Source organism: Erithacus rubecula (genome assembly GCF_903797595.1).
Source record: "Erithacus rubecula genome assembly, chromosome: 2".
In the NCBI taxonomy this organism is placed as follows: Eukaryota; Metazoa; Chordata; class Aves; order Passeriformes; family Muscicapidae; genus Erithacus; species Erithacus rubecula.
In genome coordinates this window covers 60,389,926-60,407,549 of record NC_136685.1, presented here as the reverse complement: position 1 = coordinate 60,407,549, position 17,624 = coordinate 60,389,926, and the positions used below count along the sequence as shown (strand labels likewise).

General features: G+C 37.6%; 1 long non-coding RNA gene across 1 annotated transcript; it reads left to right on the top strand.

Annotated features, from left to right (window-relative positions):
- The first annotated feature begins 2,405 nt into the window (after nt 1-2,405).
- LOC306798708 lies at nt 2,406-7,339 on the top strand. Its single transcript, XR_013773454.1, has 4 exons — nt 2,406-2,482; nt 3,346-3,428; nt 3,936-4,028; nt 6,670-7,339. It is a non-coding gene; the product is annotated as an uncharacterized lncRNA (long non-coding RNA).
- Nucleotides 7,340-17,624: the final 10,285 nt, after the last annotated feature.

The window sequence follows — 17,624 nt, the reverse complement described above, 5'->3', positions numbered from 1 at the left end:
TAACTTTTAACTGGCTATGTAACTTTAGAGCAGATCAGTTCCAAATAACAGAATCTGCTTAATTCCCATGATATCACTTAGGCCCTGATCTTGCAATCACATTTGCACAGATGGACTCCTGTATCCAGACTGAGCCCACATATGCCAAAGAGGCTCCAGACAATGAAGGCATTGGCTCATGGAAATCCAATTGCAAGATCAAGACCCTAATTCCCTTTAGTTTTGTCTCTTCCTAATGAGAGCTGTCAATTACTTATAGTAATTAGGTGGGCAATGGATGTTAATAGGACGAGATTTTAAATATGCTACTTCAAAATTATATGAATAAATCATACAAATTTCTTTGCTTGTCTTCTACCATATGTCTTCCTTTATATCATTTGTTCTATATCTGTTGAAAAAGGCACATAATATAGAGGAACCACATTTGACTTTGGAGAATTTTAAAGGTGAAATGAAACTTTTTAATAACAGTCACAAAAGAGAAATTTTACAAAACAGTGGAATTGTTTGATTTGAAAAGAAAGTTTTGGATTTACTAGTAGGGGTGCTCCATTTTTTTTTTTTTTAATGTTGTTAGTACTCACTTATGAAACAAAATGACTTTTAATTTGTACATTAGAGGGAATGAGATTGCAATACTTATTTTGGTTATAAGGACATGATTCACCCTACATTCTTTATGTTTAAAGTTAGTGTCATTCATTAACATCAGGAGAAATCTGATGGGATATCTTTCATTTCCTCATAAGACAGATATAATGCAAGCAGTTGTCAGTAAAATCCAGATTTTAATCAATTTTCCTGAATTTAATGCAACCTTATGCAAATAACATATTATGATATGTATCTCTAGTATGCTGGGCAGTGGATGTCTGCTGTGGAGAAAACAAGCTTAAGTTAAGCAGATATGCCTTCCCTCTGCAGAATGCTCAGTTGCCAGATTGGGTCAGTGCTAGAAAATTACAGGTTCCAGTATTTTAAATAGAGCCTTTGCAGAGAGCACCATTAAATGACTGCACAGATCTGTTCATTTCTCCTAGCAGAGGCAATAATTGGTGACTCTTGTCATTAAGTACAAACACTGTGTTCCTCCAAGAATAGCCCAGTGTGATTAGCTCTCGGTAGATCGGCTGTTCCTTCTCCAACTCTCCAGTGGCTTTGCCTCTATGCACATTTGCAGATAAAGCCACTGTAACGGAGCACAGCTGATGAGTCATCTCGCTGAGTTCTGTACATCTGTTCCAAAACAGTTCATTGTTTTCCAGAAAAAAGAACAAACTTCTATTTTTAAGAAAGTCTGGGTTCACAACATTGCTATTAAGGCAGACATCTTATAATCTTAGCCTGTGACATGAAAAACACTCCTGCTGCAGCCCAACAATAATGCTTAGTCTAAAAATGCTTTTTTTTGACATTTTTAAAAAATCTGTTGGTTCTTCTCTCTCTTACCTAAACGCAGAATTCAAACTGTGTTTTCTTTCCTAAATCATATTTTATTTCTAGGGATTAGGAGTGATTCAAAAGTAGTTGAAAGCAGAATGCAGCTGGAGTGCTCATCTAGTTCATGTACAATTAGGGCTCTTAGCACTTCTGGCCATTCCTGGTCTTTCGAAATACAATATTTCAGACAGCTATTTAGTTTACACTTCTTCAAATAACCATAGATATAAGAGTTTAAGCTTTCATTTAAAAAGAAACAATTGGGTATTTCGGCACTATTGAGGAGTCACAAAGGATGATAAAAATGTATACTTGGGCTAAATCATGTACTGTGTCTTAAAATTATTAATTAGAATGGATAAATTTAGGTATGGCTACAGGTGTGGTATAACACAATACTTTAAGTGGAAGCTCTGTTGGCTAGAACTTAAATGTTTCCAGCTTGTTTAATATTGACTTAGCAATCATCAGTAGAACTTTACTGCTTACAAATGAAATCATTGGCTTGAATATTTGTTTAACTCTTAAACACTAATGTCGACTTTATGATTGCTAGGTCAGTAGTTGGGTAGGATCAAAATCTGGGAATTGAGGAAATAAAGCTCATCAGTCAGAAAAACTGGAGTGCAATTGATTCTGCCTTTGAGCTGGGAAATAGACTTCTTGACTTCAAAAAGTTCTTTGTACTGCTCTGCAAAGATCAGACTCTCAAATGCTAAACCTTAACACTTTTTCAAGCAGAAGGATTTTAATTTTCACAGTGAATCTATTATAAATTGCTGAGGTTTTTAGGACAGTAACTAGGGCAAACTTGCTTGGTAAAATGATATAAGTGAGCATACAGACAGAAGTGTTGGTAGTTAATAGTATTCTTTGGAATAATAATTTAAAATCCCACACCTGTAGATGTTTACTGAGAGACCAAATCAGGTGAAAGGGAAATGATAATGGTAGAATTGGGAGCTGGTCTGAAGAGTTGATTGGAGGTCAATATGTAAATGGGGCCTACAAAAAAGCTGGAGAGTGATATTTTACAAGGGTAAGTAGTGATAGGACAAGGGCTAACAGCTTTAAATGGAAAGAGGCTAAGTTTTTGAAAATTAGTAAAAAATTTACTGTGATGGACTTCAGGTTGCCTAGGAAAATTATGAATGTCCCGTCCTTGGGAGTGTTCAAGGCCAGGCTGGATGGGGTTTTGAGCAACCTGGTCAAATGGAAGGTGTCCCTGCCCAAGACAGGGTGTTAAAAGTAGATGATTGTTAAGGTCCCTTCCAGCCCAAACCATTCTATGATTCTGTGTTTGCATGTCTTGAAGGGAGATGTTAATTGTTTGCAAAACAGAGTTACAGGTATAGTGAAGAAGGGACACTCATTCTTCCTCTTTGAAACTTAAAGTAGAAAATAATATTTTGTTTGCAATCCTGCAAGAATCAAAAAATTTCTCCTTGAAAATGTCCCTTAGGCTTTCAGTTATGCTTTTGGTCTGCTGCATTTAGGCATCAGGAATACAAGAATCCTTAGGGTTTCAGAGGAGGAATGGTGAACCCTATCTGCCTCTTCATATTCAGTTCCTTTCAAGGCAAGGATGTAATAACATCTCATAAACAGAACAATTACCTAACAAAAGTTGACCTTTTGATACCCACTGTCCATATAGGAGGCCACTGAGTGTTCTTACAGTGTTCTTACAGCTGGCAAACAACATGCTTAATTGTATTCATGGACGAATGATTTTGTGTTGACATTGTCCTTTACCTTAAATAGCTGTCCATCTTGATATATCTATGCATTGTAGCCATGGCCCTGTTCAGTATTTGCTTCATTCAGATAGAGGGCTCAAGCTTTTTAACCTTTTTTGTTTAATTATCATGGAATTAATCTTCCTTTTTCTTCTGAAATCAGAACATGCTACTCCAGATGGTATCTTTGCAAGACCTCTCGCACAGCATTCAGTAATTTCCCAGTTTCCCTGTACACTGAAAATCGTAAATGTGGTGTTCATATTGCTGTTGTTGAAAGTGAGAATGCAGGGTTGTTTGTTTCAGTGAGTATCTCCAGGCTTTGTTTTTGCATCATAAAACCTTCAGCAGTTAGGTACTGTTTTGAGATGTAATACCTTGGTCTGCTTGGCACTCCCACAGCTTTGCACAGCTGAAGGAAACTGAAGTTGCAGAAAAAATGAGATGTTTTTGGTGCCTTTCTTTCAGCAAATGGGTCTCTGAATTTTTCCCCTTCATGGATTGTTTTTCACCCTTCACAGTCCAGACTTAATAACTTTGCACACTGCAAAGTTTGTATTGCTAATCTGTGTAATCTTAGGGGGAAAAAAACATGTTGACAGGTAGAGAAACTATTAAACCCAGTTGGCCAAGTATCCATTTATTTTATTATAGTTTCAAAGGAAAACAAGGCTTACACAGTTATGCTCTGTGTGTGCCTACATGTATGTGGTGCACACAAATGAAAGCTGTGTGCCCACTTCTTTTTCACAGCTACAGAACAACTTTTGCATTAAATTCCTGATTCAAACCAAATTTGACCAAAAGGTAAAGTTTACAGATTATGAAGTTCCTGTAGGATTTTGGGTAAGTAGGTAAGGGGCTTAAAGGTGAGTATCAATTCCCTTCCATCTATGGAAAAAACTGCACTGTTAATTCAGCCTTTATGAGACACCAAAGACCCCATGCTCTGGAGAAATACTTTATGAATGCTCGACCTTGGAAATGTTCCAGTAATAGGTTATAACTTAGACTCTGATGTTCATAAGAAAACTAGTTTCCTTTGTCTTGGAGCTCAGGGACCCACTTTGTAAACTGTGTTAGAATAAGGCAAAACTGTATGTCTTAAGTATTTGACATAAGTATTCTGCTCTCGCATCATTTAGATATGTCTCTCTTGAGTTCTTCTAAGCACTTGCTATTTGTTAGTCTGAGTGATCAATCACAATATATCTAATGCTTGTACAAAATCATAACTTCCACATCTGGCTGCTTGCCTTTGCACCTGATGATTTCTCTGGAGAAACTGTATAAATTAAAGACAGAAAATAAAGGGTATTGTGAAGTAAAGGCATCACAAATGTACTTAAAATACTTATAGTTCAGAAGAAAAAAAAATGTATGGTCTTTACTTTTGGGGTTTAGCTGAGGATCTATTTAAGGAGCCAGAGAGAGCTGACAATAGCGTAAAAGGAACTGTAAAAAAAGAATCACAATTGTACACTATGAACAGAGAAGTAAAAGTGAATAAAACTCTCAGTCAAAATCATGAGTTTTTGTAGCTCAGGAGAATGCTGTGGCCATATCCATTCCCCCAGGCTTGGTCATTAGCAAACTTTTTACTTGGGAAAAGTGTGGAAGATTGTATTGTGGCTATGGTGAAGTGCAAGGCACAGAAAAAGAGAAGGAAAGCTTTTAGATCAGCTGGAAAGCACACATGGTGCTCTCTGTATTTTACAAATATCTGAACTGTCATTACTGAAAACTTTCTTCTGTCAGAGAATTTCTGTATCTCTCACTTCTCCCACCACTTTCCGTGCTTTTCTTAGAGAAAGGAAAGAAAGATCAAATAAACAAACAGCTCTATCTATGAAATTTTATTTGCACTGATGTTAATTGGGCAGGGATTTGGGCTTTGCTCACCGGTTGTAACTCTTGCTGTCTCATGGGGTTTTTCTTTTCTTATTTTTCTTATTAAGCTCTCTTTTTTTACTGGAACTCAGACACTGGGAATGTTGAACTGCCTATTATGCCTGAGTTGTATAAAATGAACTGAGCACTGACTTTTTAATGCTTCCTATAGAACTAAAAGCTATTCTAGAAGAATTTTTTTATTTTTCCCTAGTACATGTACCATCCTGTATTTCCTCTGCAAATATACCATTCCATAAAATCTCTTTCTCTTCCACCTCCCTATGGTCCCTATCCTAGGTACATATATGTTTTGCTAAAGTCTTCAGCAAATGTAGAAACATCCTGGAATCAGATGAAAAACAAGGAATGTGACAGACATTTTGACAGACATTTTTTTATTTATTTAGAGATAAATTGTCCTTTTATTATCTTCCCAAGAATGCTTCTTTGTGCCAAAAGGAGACTGGAACAGAGTGCCACTCACAGCCACTTGCCTGATTCATTTTTGCTGTTGAATAAGGAGTGATTTGCTATGGTGCCAATGAAAAACCATAAGCAGGAATTGGACTCCCAGTTGCAGGAATGAAGCAGGGAGAGAAATTCCCTATTTTCCATGGTCTTGTGGTTGTCTGAAGAAGACAGCCACCTACTCACACTAAAGCATGTCAAATCTAAAAACAGAATTAGGAAGTAAAAGAAAGCTTTGCTTCCTATATTCATGCATTAGTGAACAAGTGCATGGCCCATATTTGTTTATTTAATAGTCTTACCTTTACATGATTAGTTTCTGTTCTTTTAACTGCAATAATTTTATTTTGGTTTATGATTTCAATCAGGAGACCTCAGTTCAAAATGAAAGAAAATTGGCTTTTTAAAAAGTTGTTTTTTACCCTCTCAGTTTTGAAGAACTTGTCTTCAAAACTCAGCCTTCCCTGTCACATTCAGGATAACACTATTGTGTCCTTTGAGATTCTGATAAGCGTTTGTTGCCCGGTCGAACACAAAGACAGAAATCTTCTACAGCCCCTAATGGTATTCTGGTATCTATTTTTGTGATGTCTTGGATTTCCATGTGAATCTGTGCTTGTGATGAGCTATGTGCCCTCTCACAGCCTGTACCCAGCCCATGGGAATGTGATACTGGACACCAGTGTGATACCAAGACTCGGTCACTTGAATATATTTCTGTTGCTGTTTCAATCCCATTTGTCCAATCAATATCCAGCAATGTAAATTGTGAATAATCCAGTTGTCAAAGTGGTACTGACTATCAACACATTAGTTTTATGCTCAAACCTCAACCTTTATAAATCTTCCTGGGTACATTAGTTAACATTGGTTAACTACATTAACAGTTTATTTGAAACAGTTTGTGTAGATACAGAGGTTTACAACTCTTTTCTACCAGAAGAGGTGCTGAAAAGGAAGGTTGAGCTTTTTGAGAGATAACAATTTTGGGATTTGATCAGCTTCCAACTGGAGAAGGTCTGTTTGCACACAGGATTCATTCCAGAGAGGTCTACACAAACAGCAGCCCTGTTTGGAAGTCTGTCAATGCACAGTCATTTATAGAAATGCCTGGTTTCCTTTACAGACTGTGACTGGAGTGGAACAGAGTAACTAAGTTCAGTTTGAGCTTTGATGTTGGGTACCGTTATCAGGCTCCATGGAAAATATATCTTTAGCTATGGAAAGAAATGAATAATCTTAATACCTTCTTGTATGTGGAAAGAATAGTAAAAGTCAGAGGTTTGTACAAAGTATTTTCCATCAGAAAGCTGAACTTTGAAAGAAGCAGGAACACTCAGATCTACCAAATCCTGTTGTTGTTACTGAATATGCACACATGTGCATGCATATGTACAGAAAGTTTATAGGCAGAGGATACCCAAAGCTTTTATAAATCAAGACTTCTGAACTAACATATAGCTGTGACCTGGTGTTTTGCTGGGGGTTTTACAATGGGGAGAAAAAAATCTGGCATATCTGATCAGAAACTTGCTGTAGATTGCAAAGTTAGTTTCAATTATTCCTTCTAAAAAATACTGCTTCTCAAGACAGTCTTCATTTAACACATAAAATTTTATGGAGTAAAATATTCTCACTCTGAGGCTGCCAATCAAAGACACCTTGAGAATCTTGTTATTGAAAGTGCACAGAATATATGCTTATATAACTCGGTGATTGCAGGTACCTAAATGACCTGGAAGACTGTGCCTCATTTTAGGAAGAAATTTAGCCTCCAGATTGTCCAACTTGCCCCAGTTCCCCAGATTTAAAGAGCTGCAATGATTTAGAACTTGCACATTGATTATAATTGTGATTTATTTTTACTTTGATAATTCATGTAGGGATGAGTAAAAGAAAGTATTTGTCCTTCCAGATGTCCTATTCTGCCTCAGATCAGGTTGCTTCAAATGCCACATCTGCTCACCCCTCTCCTAGCAGCAGTTCCTGCCCCAGAGTCCTGAGGTCTCCCTTGCCCCCTGTCCTGGTTTCCCTTCAGACCCTGGCCCAGGCCCCTCCTGTCAATGTGATTTGCACAAGTGTGTCCTGCCCTCTCCTGGGGTGTATTATTCATCCAGCAGGATAGGTAAAGCAAGCTCATGGTGGGGAAAGAAAGTGCAGACAGAAGTGGTGGCTCCTCATCTCCCCAGGGAGAGCTGCAGGTGCCAGTGAAGGGGTGAGGAAAGAGGTTTGCTTCTCATTTGGAGAATGAGAATCAGTCACAGGAGGGAGAGGTTTCCATCCAGGCCACCAGAGCTGCTTATTTCTCCAGGAGACACAGCTTAGCTTCCATCAAACTCTTTTTATATTCCCACATGACTCCTAAAAAGTTAATAATGGACAGCCTTTTAAGTGGAGGATTTAGGTGTCTTGGAAAATGTTCTATTAGTATTGCCCAGCTGAAATAAGGAGTTATTTGTTGAATATTTCTCTTTTTCTAAGACTTGGGAAAGGTTTTTAATTGACAGCCTTTTACTGACCTAATAATGCCATGTCCACAGCTGGACAATTTGATTTGTCAAGTGAAATCCTGTGGAGAGTGGAGGGATGATAGTAAGAGTGGGGCAGTGGGTGGGGTTATGCTGAAAGCTAAAAGCAGAGCAGGAGTGTCTCTTCCCAGCAAGCATATCCATGCAGAGAGCAGGTCCAAGGGGAATCCTGTCCTGCCTTTGCTGCTGTGCACTCACACCCTGCTTTAAGAACAGTGAGTCACAATGATTCATTAAAGTCAACAACATTTGCAAGTGTTTTCCTTTTTTTTTACATGTGTGTAAACCCAGCCATAACATTAGTGCTGATATTGAGACTGAAATAGTCAGTCTTGCAACAATCAAACATGGATTAACTATACTTAGCTCTGTGGGAACATTTAAATCTTTGGATCAAAATGAGATATCTTTAACTTTTATTTTGATCCCAGGAAGATTTTGGGATGAATGGGAGGCTTATTCTTATTTCTGCATAGTACAGAATAATTGATTTTTCTATGGGTGATAATTGAAAGTGTGTTAGCCATAGTCTTAAAGGTCACAGAGCAAAAGTAATATCTTATAGAAAATCAAGTTGATGTTCCATGAGTTCATTCCTTTCTACTTTAAAGTGTATATTTAATAGCATATGGTGTTCCCTAACATTTGGTGAGTACATGTTTTGATTCCATTTATTCAGGTTTATAGTTAAACATATCCATTTACACGTACTGCTTTAAACACAGCAGGATGGAAGCACTATTCATTTTATCCATCTTAAGTTTTTGCATTTATTTTCATCTTTTCCCACTGTGCTAGGATCCTCAGAAACATTAGCATTTTTGATGCTGCAGTGTAAATGAATCACCTCAATGTTGTGTTGTAAGTCAGTACTTCTCTCCCCCATCTGCACAGTACCTCGAGTTCCTCCCCACCCTATTAGCTTAACTCACATCCCCAGTATTGAATAGATTTTATCAGTGGTGTTTAAATACATTGCTGTTACTGAGGGGTTAAGCAGGTAGGATGATTGCACTAATAAAAATTGATAAGTAGTCAGGTTATCCTTCCTAATTTATTGCCATGGCAACAGACAGCACATGTGGCTTGTTGCTGAAGAACAGAATGCTAATAATCAAATGTGTCTTACCCAAATGAATATATAACACAGCTTACTAATACAGTGCCTTGACATTGTATACATTACTGAACAACAGCATGCATTAATTCTGCATCTAAGCTCCTTGATGCATATGCTCTGGAGAACAGGAAAAATGAAAAAAACGCGTCTCCTACATGAAAGCTGTTCATTAAAGTAATGCATTTTAAATAGTATATACAGTGAGAGACCCAATTCTCCAACACTTATCTTATTCATTTCAGTATGTGCTTGGTATACTAGGAAAATGAAGTAATGCATAGTCATTGTGAGATGGCATAAAAATAACCAACACAGCATAGGAGTTCAATTAAGCAATAATCTCAGGGAAAAAATGGTCATTACTAGCAGTTAATGGTTGGTTTGTTAGTTAATGGCCCAAGGCAAAGCTGAAAGCAGTTAAGCCTCTAACAAACTGGTTGTGAATTATGGCAAGAATGGTTTTGCTGGGGATTTCTCCCCATTATCATAGTTTATGATAGAAATAATGCATTTTTAAAGACAGTAGTTTTTACACAGGATGTTAACTAGAAATGTGGTGTTTCAAGGAAATAAATTTTCTACCCAAAAGGAACAAAAACATGCACTTTAGATACATATGTGTATACATTTTATATGTGTATGTCTTATATGTATTTAATATTAAATATAAAAACTATGCTGTACACACATATAATGTATAGAGATTATGTATAATTGTCAATTTGAAAATTTCTGTATCATTGAAAATCCACAGAGTTTATCTGTGTGTATATACACAGACAGGCACAGGCCCATATATGTATGGACATTTTCTGTGTTTACTTTATGCACACACAGAGAAAAACACAAATTTAACCTTTTTACCAATGTCCTCTCTATATACTTCAGTCAACTGATAAGGAGAAGAAAAGAGACAAGAAATACCTTTGGAAATTGGCAAATCAGGTCATCCCACTCATCCCAGTGTCCTCCAAACATAAAGCCTTTGGTTCATCTGAAATTATCATTACCATCATTTCTTAACCTGAGATCTTGTACCATACTCTTTTGCTTTGCCTATAATATTAGAATTAATTTCTTTGGAAAGTCCTACTTTCTCTTAAAGGCCACAGGATTTGCTGTAACCAAAACAATGTATGGACTCAGGAGGCTTGAATCAGCTATGCTGGGGAATAAAATATTGTGTCTATTTTAACCTAAAGCTTTGTTACATTGAAATGGATATTTTGCTCATGGAAATTGTGGGGATGCAAGTGCAGTCTACCTCCAGAAAGCAAAAGGGTGAGGGGGTTTTAATCAGCTTCCTGGAGATTTAAAAGAATCTTGATAAACTGAAATGGCTGGTGAAAATTTCCAGGATGTTGCAGTAAAATAGCTTTACAGTGAATCTGAGGTGAGGTAATTTCAGATAAGACAGGAAACCATAAAACTGCCATGAACATAAAGAAAACTATATTTAGAGTATGAGTACCATATATTCATTCTGAAAATTTTCATGATTATTGTATAGCATTAGACCATTTATTTAGATGCTGGTGTAGGTAGGGTGCCAATTCTAGGAATGGTGAATTTAGATTAGGTTGCATTCTGGTGCCACCTATTTTAGTACTTGTAAAATAGTTTTAAGTTGGATATAAATAAAAATGAAAAGAGAAAAGAAGACTTTCTTCCCAGGATTTCCCAGGAGTGAAAGTTTCCCATAAGATCTTCAAAGGATGGAATTTTATATAGGAACTTCAAAACTACTATTTTTGATTTTTGAAAACCGTTCTTAAACACGTGTATATATATTTGTTTATTTATTTTTAATATTTTGGCAAAAGTCAAGAAATGAACGGGCAACCTTCAAATATGTGTATACATTGTCTGAGCTTTCCCTTCCAATTTTTTTTTTCAAAGGACTCAGCACTGTACAATAAAATAAAAGAATCTGCATAGTCTCTTTGTAGACTAGGCTCATTTCTGGACACTGACAATATTCTGTCCTTCCTGCTGTCCAGCAGAGTTTTCAGCTAGTGTTTTAGGATACTTTCCTGCCTTTCTTTACAGGTATTTGAGACTCACCAGTGAAAGCTTCTTGTCTGAACAGGTAATACTGGGATTGCAGAGGAAGTTGCTATTGTATAGGATCTCTTTCAAGTCTGAAAAATAAATAGTTGAGCTATGAGACAGTGGGAGAGGATGGTGGAGGTGGGAGCAAAGACTCCTTTTTTAAGCCACTGAATACTATTATAAATACTTGTAGCAAGGAAACAATTCAAAGTTCCTCAGAGATAACAAACAAGTTTTATATATGAGTTTCAACTTGATGTACCATGAAGAAAAAGGCAGGACTACTGGGCTGAATCACAGAGCCAGGTAGACACACTTAAAGGATCATATCAAGAAAAGACTATTTCTAACATTTCCTATAAGAATGAACTGCAGTGCTGTGTCTTCATGTTACATGAGGCTTTACATTGGGCTCAAAATGCCAGAAACCACGGGAGTTTAACTACTTGAAAATTTTAGAGGAAATATTGCCTGCAAACCCAGAGTCCTATTATCTCTGACAATTATCTGTACCAAAATAGCTCTTCACCCAGTAGCAGTCTTGCTCTTCATCTTTTTAAGATCATTGAGGTTAGGTCTGACCCACTGATAATATTTTTATCCTTTTATACCAATTCTAGTATCATCACTGAACACAGGTTTGATTTTAGCATCTATGGACTGAAAGGTCAGAAAATATTTAGTTGTAGTGACATGTCAGATGACTCATGCAGAAGGGTTTACAGAGCCCTTCAGACCAAAAAGAGCGGCGCCTTCCTCAGTAGTGCATCCTACAGAAGATCTCCATCCATTTTCATGTGGATTTGATGTAGTAAATCAATAATGTGAAATGTACAGATTGAGATGTTTTCAGTTCTGGTTTTCTTACGTTGGACTTCCAAATCATCACAGAAAAGAGTTGCAATAATAAAATGGCTTTTAGCTACCTCAGGGCTGTCTGTGTCAACAGGACAGGGTGAAACTGGAATGTTTTACCAGCTGTAAGTAAGTTTTATAAATCCCTGATTCACTTCCCTGAAAAACCTTTCCTCAAAAATCCTTAGATGATATTGCCCTTTCTCAGAAAATAGATAGTGGATAAAAGAAATTTAGATGATGTGGACTGAACTGCACCAAGTCTAAAGTGAACTTTGTAGATAAGTGGACACTTACCACCACCTAAGTGACTTTTGGAGTTAAGAACTCTGAGTCAGTGCTATATTCTGTTTTCAGTATTACTTAGACATCAAGGGCTAAATCCATGAGGGATGGAGGTATTGCAAGGATGAATACCTAAAATAGCACCCGACTATGCAAGTTCTCTGCAAAGTAGAGAAAGATGTTTAAAGGGGAATACAGAAAGCCAAAAAAAAAAAAAGATGAGTGCTATTGAAGTCAGTCAGCAGGAAATAAGAACTTGGGGCATTGAAATGAGTCCTATATCAGACTGCAGATGGAAAAGGGGTGCTCCAACTGTAAATGAGTGTGGCACCTCCTCTGTTATAAGGAAAGCAAGCTAGAACAGTCAGGGTTGTGGGGTATTTTTTGGGTTTTGTTCGTTTGTTTGATTATTATTGTCATGCATAATAGCATACAAGAAAAATGTAACACTGTTCAGAGTGTTCTTGCAAGATGCTGAAAGACCCAGGTTCAGTCACCTGCTTGACTTCTTTACCTGTGAGGCTGAATGGTCATATCATTAGTTTCATTATAATGTCTGCTAGATGTCAGATCTCAGGGGTTAAACTAGTATAAACTAAATCTTTCACAATCCAGATGAATACTCTAACCGTTGAATTATTTACTAAGAGCAGACAGTGGGTTTCATAATTGTTTTAGCTCTCCTCTGAATAAGGCTCAAAACCTCAAAAACAACAACCATTTCTGAATTTGCTGTAAAAATGGAAGACATCTAGGCAACAACATCCGGAGAAACTTGGATTTCAAGGATCTTTATGGACTTAGACACCTAATGTATCATTTTGAGAACTAAGCCCTTTTCTGTATACAGCCTCAGGGCCTTGCTGTACAAAGATAAAAAGGCAGTCCTATACCCTGGCTTGAAACATGTGGTGCTCTATATATTTCTACTTTTCTGTATATAAAATGATAGCTAGAGATATTTTTTGACAATATTCAAGCACTAATTAGATGACTTCTCATTTTCAGATGCACTGAGCAATTACATAAAAAACCTAAAGTCACTGAACAATGAGTGCATAGAAACACTGAAAAATCATTCCCTTGCAAAGCACTTTCATAGCTAAAGATGCTGCATACGTGTTCAGTATTATTAGTGCTATGTGTAGATTATGTTGCCTCAGTTGTTTCAGATCATGTCTAATCAGGATTTTTCAAATAATTCCCCTCTGTGTCTGGAGAGGAAATTAAATCCAAGTCTTCTGTACATCTGAAAGTATTTTATGTTAGAGTTTGAGAGAAGCTAGAGTCAGACGTGAGGACGGGGCGGGGAGGGGGGAGTTGTATTTGTCAGGAGACAGCAGCCTTAGGCAGTGAACTATTTGTTCAAACAACAGTGAGAAATAGGAGAGGAGAGTGAGAGTCATAAATACAGAAAGTATCAAAATAGGGGCAAGAGACAGGAACAGAGACAGAAACATGATTCTTTAAATGAGCAGGGATGGGTAATAAAGAGGAAGCTGAGGAAACAATGGTGGAGGATGGGAGGGAAATAGGTCCTTTCAATGGAGAGCAGGGTAGATGCTGAGGAGAATGAAGCAATCAGAAATCATTACAGAACTGACTGCATGACCTTAATTTTGCCCTATCGTGCATGCACACCACAAGTCTATCTTTCATTATGTAATCTCATGCTATTTTTTCCCCAGGATGGGCTGTGTCTCAGGGACGCCTCAGTGTGCAGCAGAGACAGCTGCTGGGCAGCCAGGGCTGCAGGGAGACACACCATGCTTGGCAGTGGGGCTGCACACAGAGCTGCTCCTCAGTACCTAAGTCTGCCTTAAAATAAGTAAAAATATATATTTTTATATTTATATAAATTATAATATTTATATTTATATTGCTGACTGTGTCAGCAATGAGAATTTCAGACTAAAACCTGCACATGCTTTCTCAGAACACCCTTCTTGGTGATATAAGAGCTATGGGGCTTTGGGCTTCTTGACAGAGTAAAAAGCATTTTAATTCCAGACTGCTCTGAAATTCACAGATCAGGGAAATTCAGGGACTGATACTCAGAGCTGGGTTTCAGTATACTTTAGAGTGCAACAACATGACACCCAATGTCACACATCAGCAGAAGAGGATAGGACTGAATATTGAATAGCTATCTAGTCAGGATATAAAATCTCCATATACCATACAAAGATGTTGTCAGATTTGTTTTAAAGGCTTTATAAAATATAGATAGGCAGTGGTTATGGGTGTACTTTTGGAGAAGTGGGGAAAGGAAATGAGACTTTTCCCTTCTCATGTGGACTTGCTTTGTATGGTGATGTTTTTTTGCCTCAAGAATTTTTGTAATCATCCCCACTTCCTTCTCTCAGTTGCCATGCCTTCCTGCCTCATTCAGATCCCTCTTTTTCCAAACTATAGTAGAGAACTTTCAGCTTTCTTCCCATTACCCAGGAACAGCAGATATAGTGTTGGACTCCTGGCACAAGAGAGATGTTCTCAAATCCTCTGTTCAAGGAACTAGCAGCCCTTGAGTTTTGGCCAACCAGAACTGGAAGAAAAGTTCTGCTTCACCACTGCACTCTAGATGGGAAGTTACATAGTTTGGGTGGAATTGTCAAATAACTATTTGCCAGATTGTGGTTGAAATAATAATATGAGGGAAAAAAATAGCTTTTTAAAAGGCAGCTGCAATTGCTAAAATTTAACAATTTTTAATCAGTCGCACAAAAGTATAGATGGAGGATGGTGATATCTATTCCATTATAATTACAAAGTTGCATTGCAAGGAGCAAATGTAAACACACTGATGATGAACATGATATAGGCATCTACACTATATAGGAAAACAGCAACAGACACACTCAGTGCTGCTGTTAACAGCTAGTTTCTCCCAGAAGATTAGCAAATATTAGCCAAGATTTTGGAGAGATTTTGACAATCTCTTACAGTATGCATTTTTTTAACTAGGAAAAAAAATTAATTCACTTTTTTGAAGATGTAGCATATTTAAGCTGTAATTAATATATGCATTGATTTTGTGGTAGGGATTGAATACTTCAAAACCAAAGCTGTGAAATGACACAGGGAAGAAGTTGTAATTTAACAAGAGAATGAAAATAGCTGTGGTAAGTATTAAATATTGCTAGATAAGGGGAGACAAAATGTGGTGGTTCTTGGAGAACAGCTGGCACCAGGTGGGACTTGCTGGATGAGGTTTGACATTGGGAGACTGAGACTGGCAAATAGCAGAGAAAGGAAAGCAAGTGATGGAGGCAATCCTGGAGAACAGGAGGCCAGGGTTGGAAGCCAGGAGGCAGATGGGCTTATCTGCTGGAAGGAATACAGAAACTGTAAAACACACCTTTAAAATAACATTAAAGTAGCAAAATAGCACAATGAAAAGCTGTAAGATAGAGATTAAACCTGTGCAAACACAATTCATTGCAGAAGTAACTCCCTAGGAGCTCTGCTGAGTGAAGAAGTCCTCCAGGACTATGAGCAGGGGCTCTGGGGAAATCACAGTCTTTAAGCATGGTCACATAAGCAGCCTGTACTTCTTGTGGCTGGAACCGTGTATGTATTTCACCTCTTACCACCACCTCTTACTTTTCTTGGAGTTGAGCCCAATCTCCTGCTCAGGCAATGAGGTTATACCCATCTCTCATACACAAGAGAAAGAAATCAAAGAGACTCAGCTTTATCCATCTTTAGTGGATAATGTATGTGTCAGTCTAAGTGCTTAAATTAAGCCATTATGCTGTGCTCTATCTTTTTAAGGGAAATCCCTGTTCAATTATCAGCTTCTACTGGAATCATTCAGTTGAATCCAGCAGAGAAGTAAGAGCACAACCAGGTGAGAACTTTTTTAGTGGATGTTGAAAAATGTGGAAGCAGCTATTCGTGTTCTGAAGGAAAGGCTTTGCTGTGTACAGTTTTTATTCTGAAATAGAGAACAGTGGCTTTGTCTGGATTGAGACATAGAAAAGAGTATGTCTCTACTACTGTTTGAACTACCCTCAGTTTCTATTTGTGGGTGATACAGAGAGTGAAATGTGGCTGAGAGTGTCTCCTGAATATGAGGAGATCACTTGTTTTCAACTTCTGGTTTCATGAATTGATAAATCTCTTGTTATTGGTAAGATTCTATATATGAATCTTCCATAAATGAGAGTGAAAAGAGGACCTATCCCACAGATTAAGCCCTATCTCCTGCCTAAAATAAAAGGAAAAAAAAGGAGAAAAATTAAAGCCTCTAAAGACAAGAAATGGACCCTTGTGCAAAGGTGAGCTCAGCAGCTCTGTTGTTTTTAATTTGATTTTTCTTAGATAGAATTAATCTTCTGGAATGCAAGTAAATCTTCAAAAGGTGATTTTTCCTTTGGAATGCAAATTGTTATAGGGATGCTTCCCATACCACTGAGGGAATAGGGTAATGTTACTGTGCCCTGATCCAGCTATTTCTATTCACAGCAACCAAATACTCATGGAATTATCTGCATGAGCCCCTGTTAAACAGGTAAATACTGGAATTGGAGTTTTGTACTAGGGACATTGAGGCAAAGTTTACAACCATGGCCTTCCAGTCACTGGTGAATATATTCAGTTTCTACTCAGACCTATCCCTGGACAGTTAGTGAACTGCTTATAGCTGTTAAAACTTACTTTTGTAGGGTCAGTAACTACATTAAATAAATTTATGGGCATACTTACGTCACCATAAGCTTGTTCTGAAGATTAAATTGGGGGACTACTTACACTGCTGACCACTGAGCTTTTTGGGCTAGCGCTACACACTCCAGAAATGTGAGTGAGAAGAGCAGGGATCCCAAATTCATGCTCAGATATCTGCTTGAGCTTTCTCTTCATCATTGAAAACACAGTTTTGTAGTACTGGGGCTGAGTCTTCAGTTTCTTAGGTCTCTGTAGCCGGCCTTTGCTTCATAAATTTATGCCCTTCTTTCTGATGAACTTTTTGAGGGACTTGAGACCACCCCTCCAGGGACAGGTTTTGTCTGAGCTTTATTTGTGTATACCAAGGTTAGAGGCACTGCTGCCAGTGATAAATATTTCAATTTCAAAGTGAGAAGATGCAGGAATATCTGCAGAGGTATATGAATCCATTGCATGAAAGTAATGCTATGGAAGAATTGATCCATACATCATATTTGTGCCTGTAGTTAAAATAAGGGTGTGTTTTTCATATTTTTTGGGGCAGCATGAGAGGTAATCAGAATTTGTGGGAGA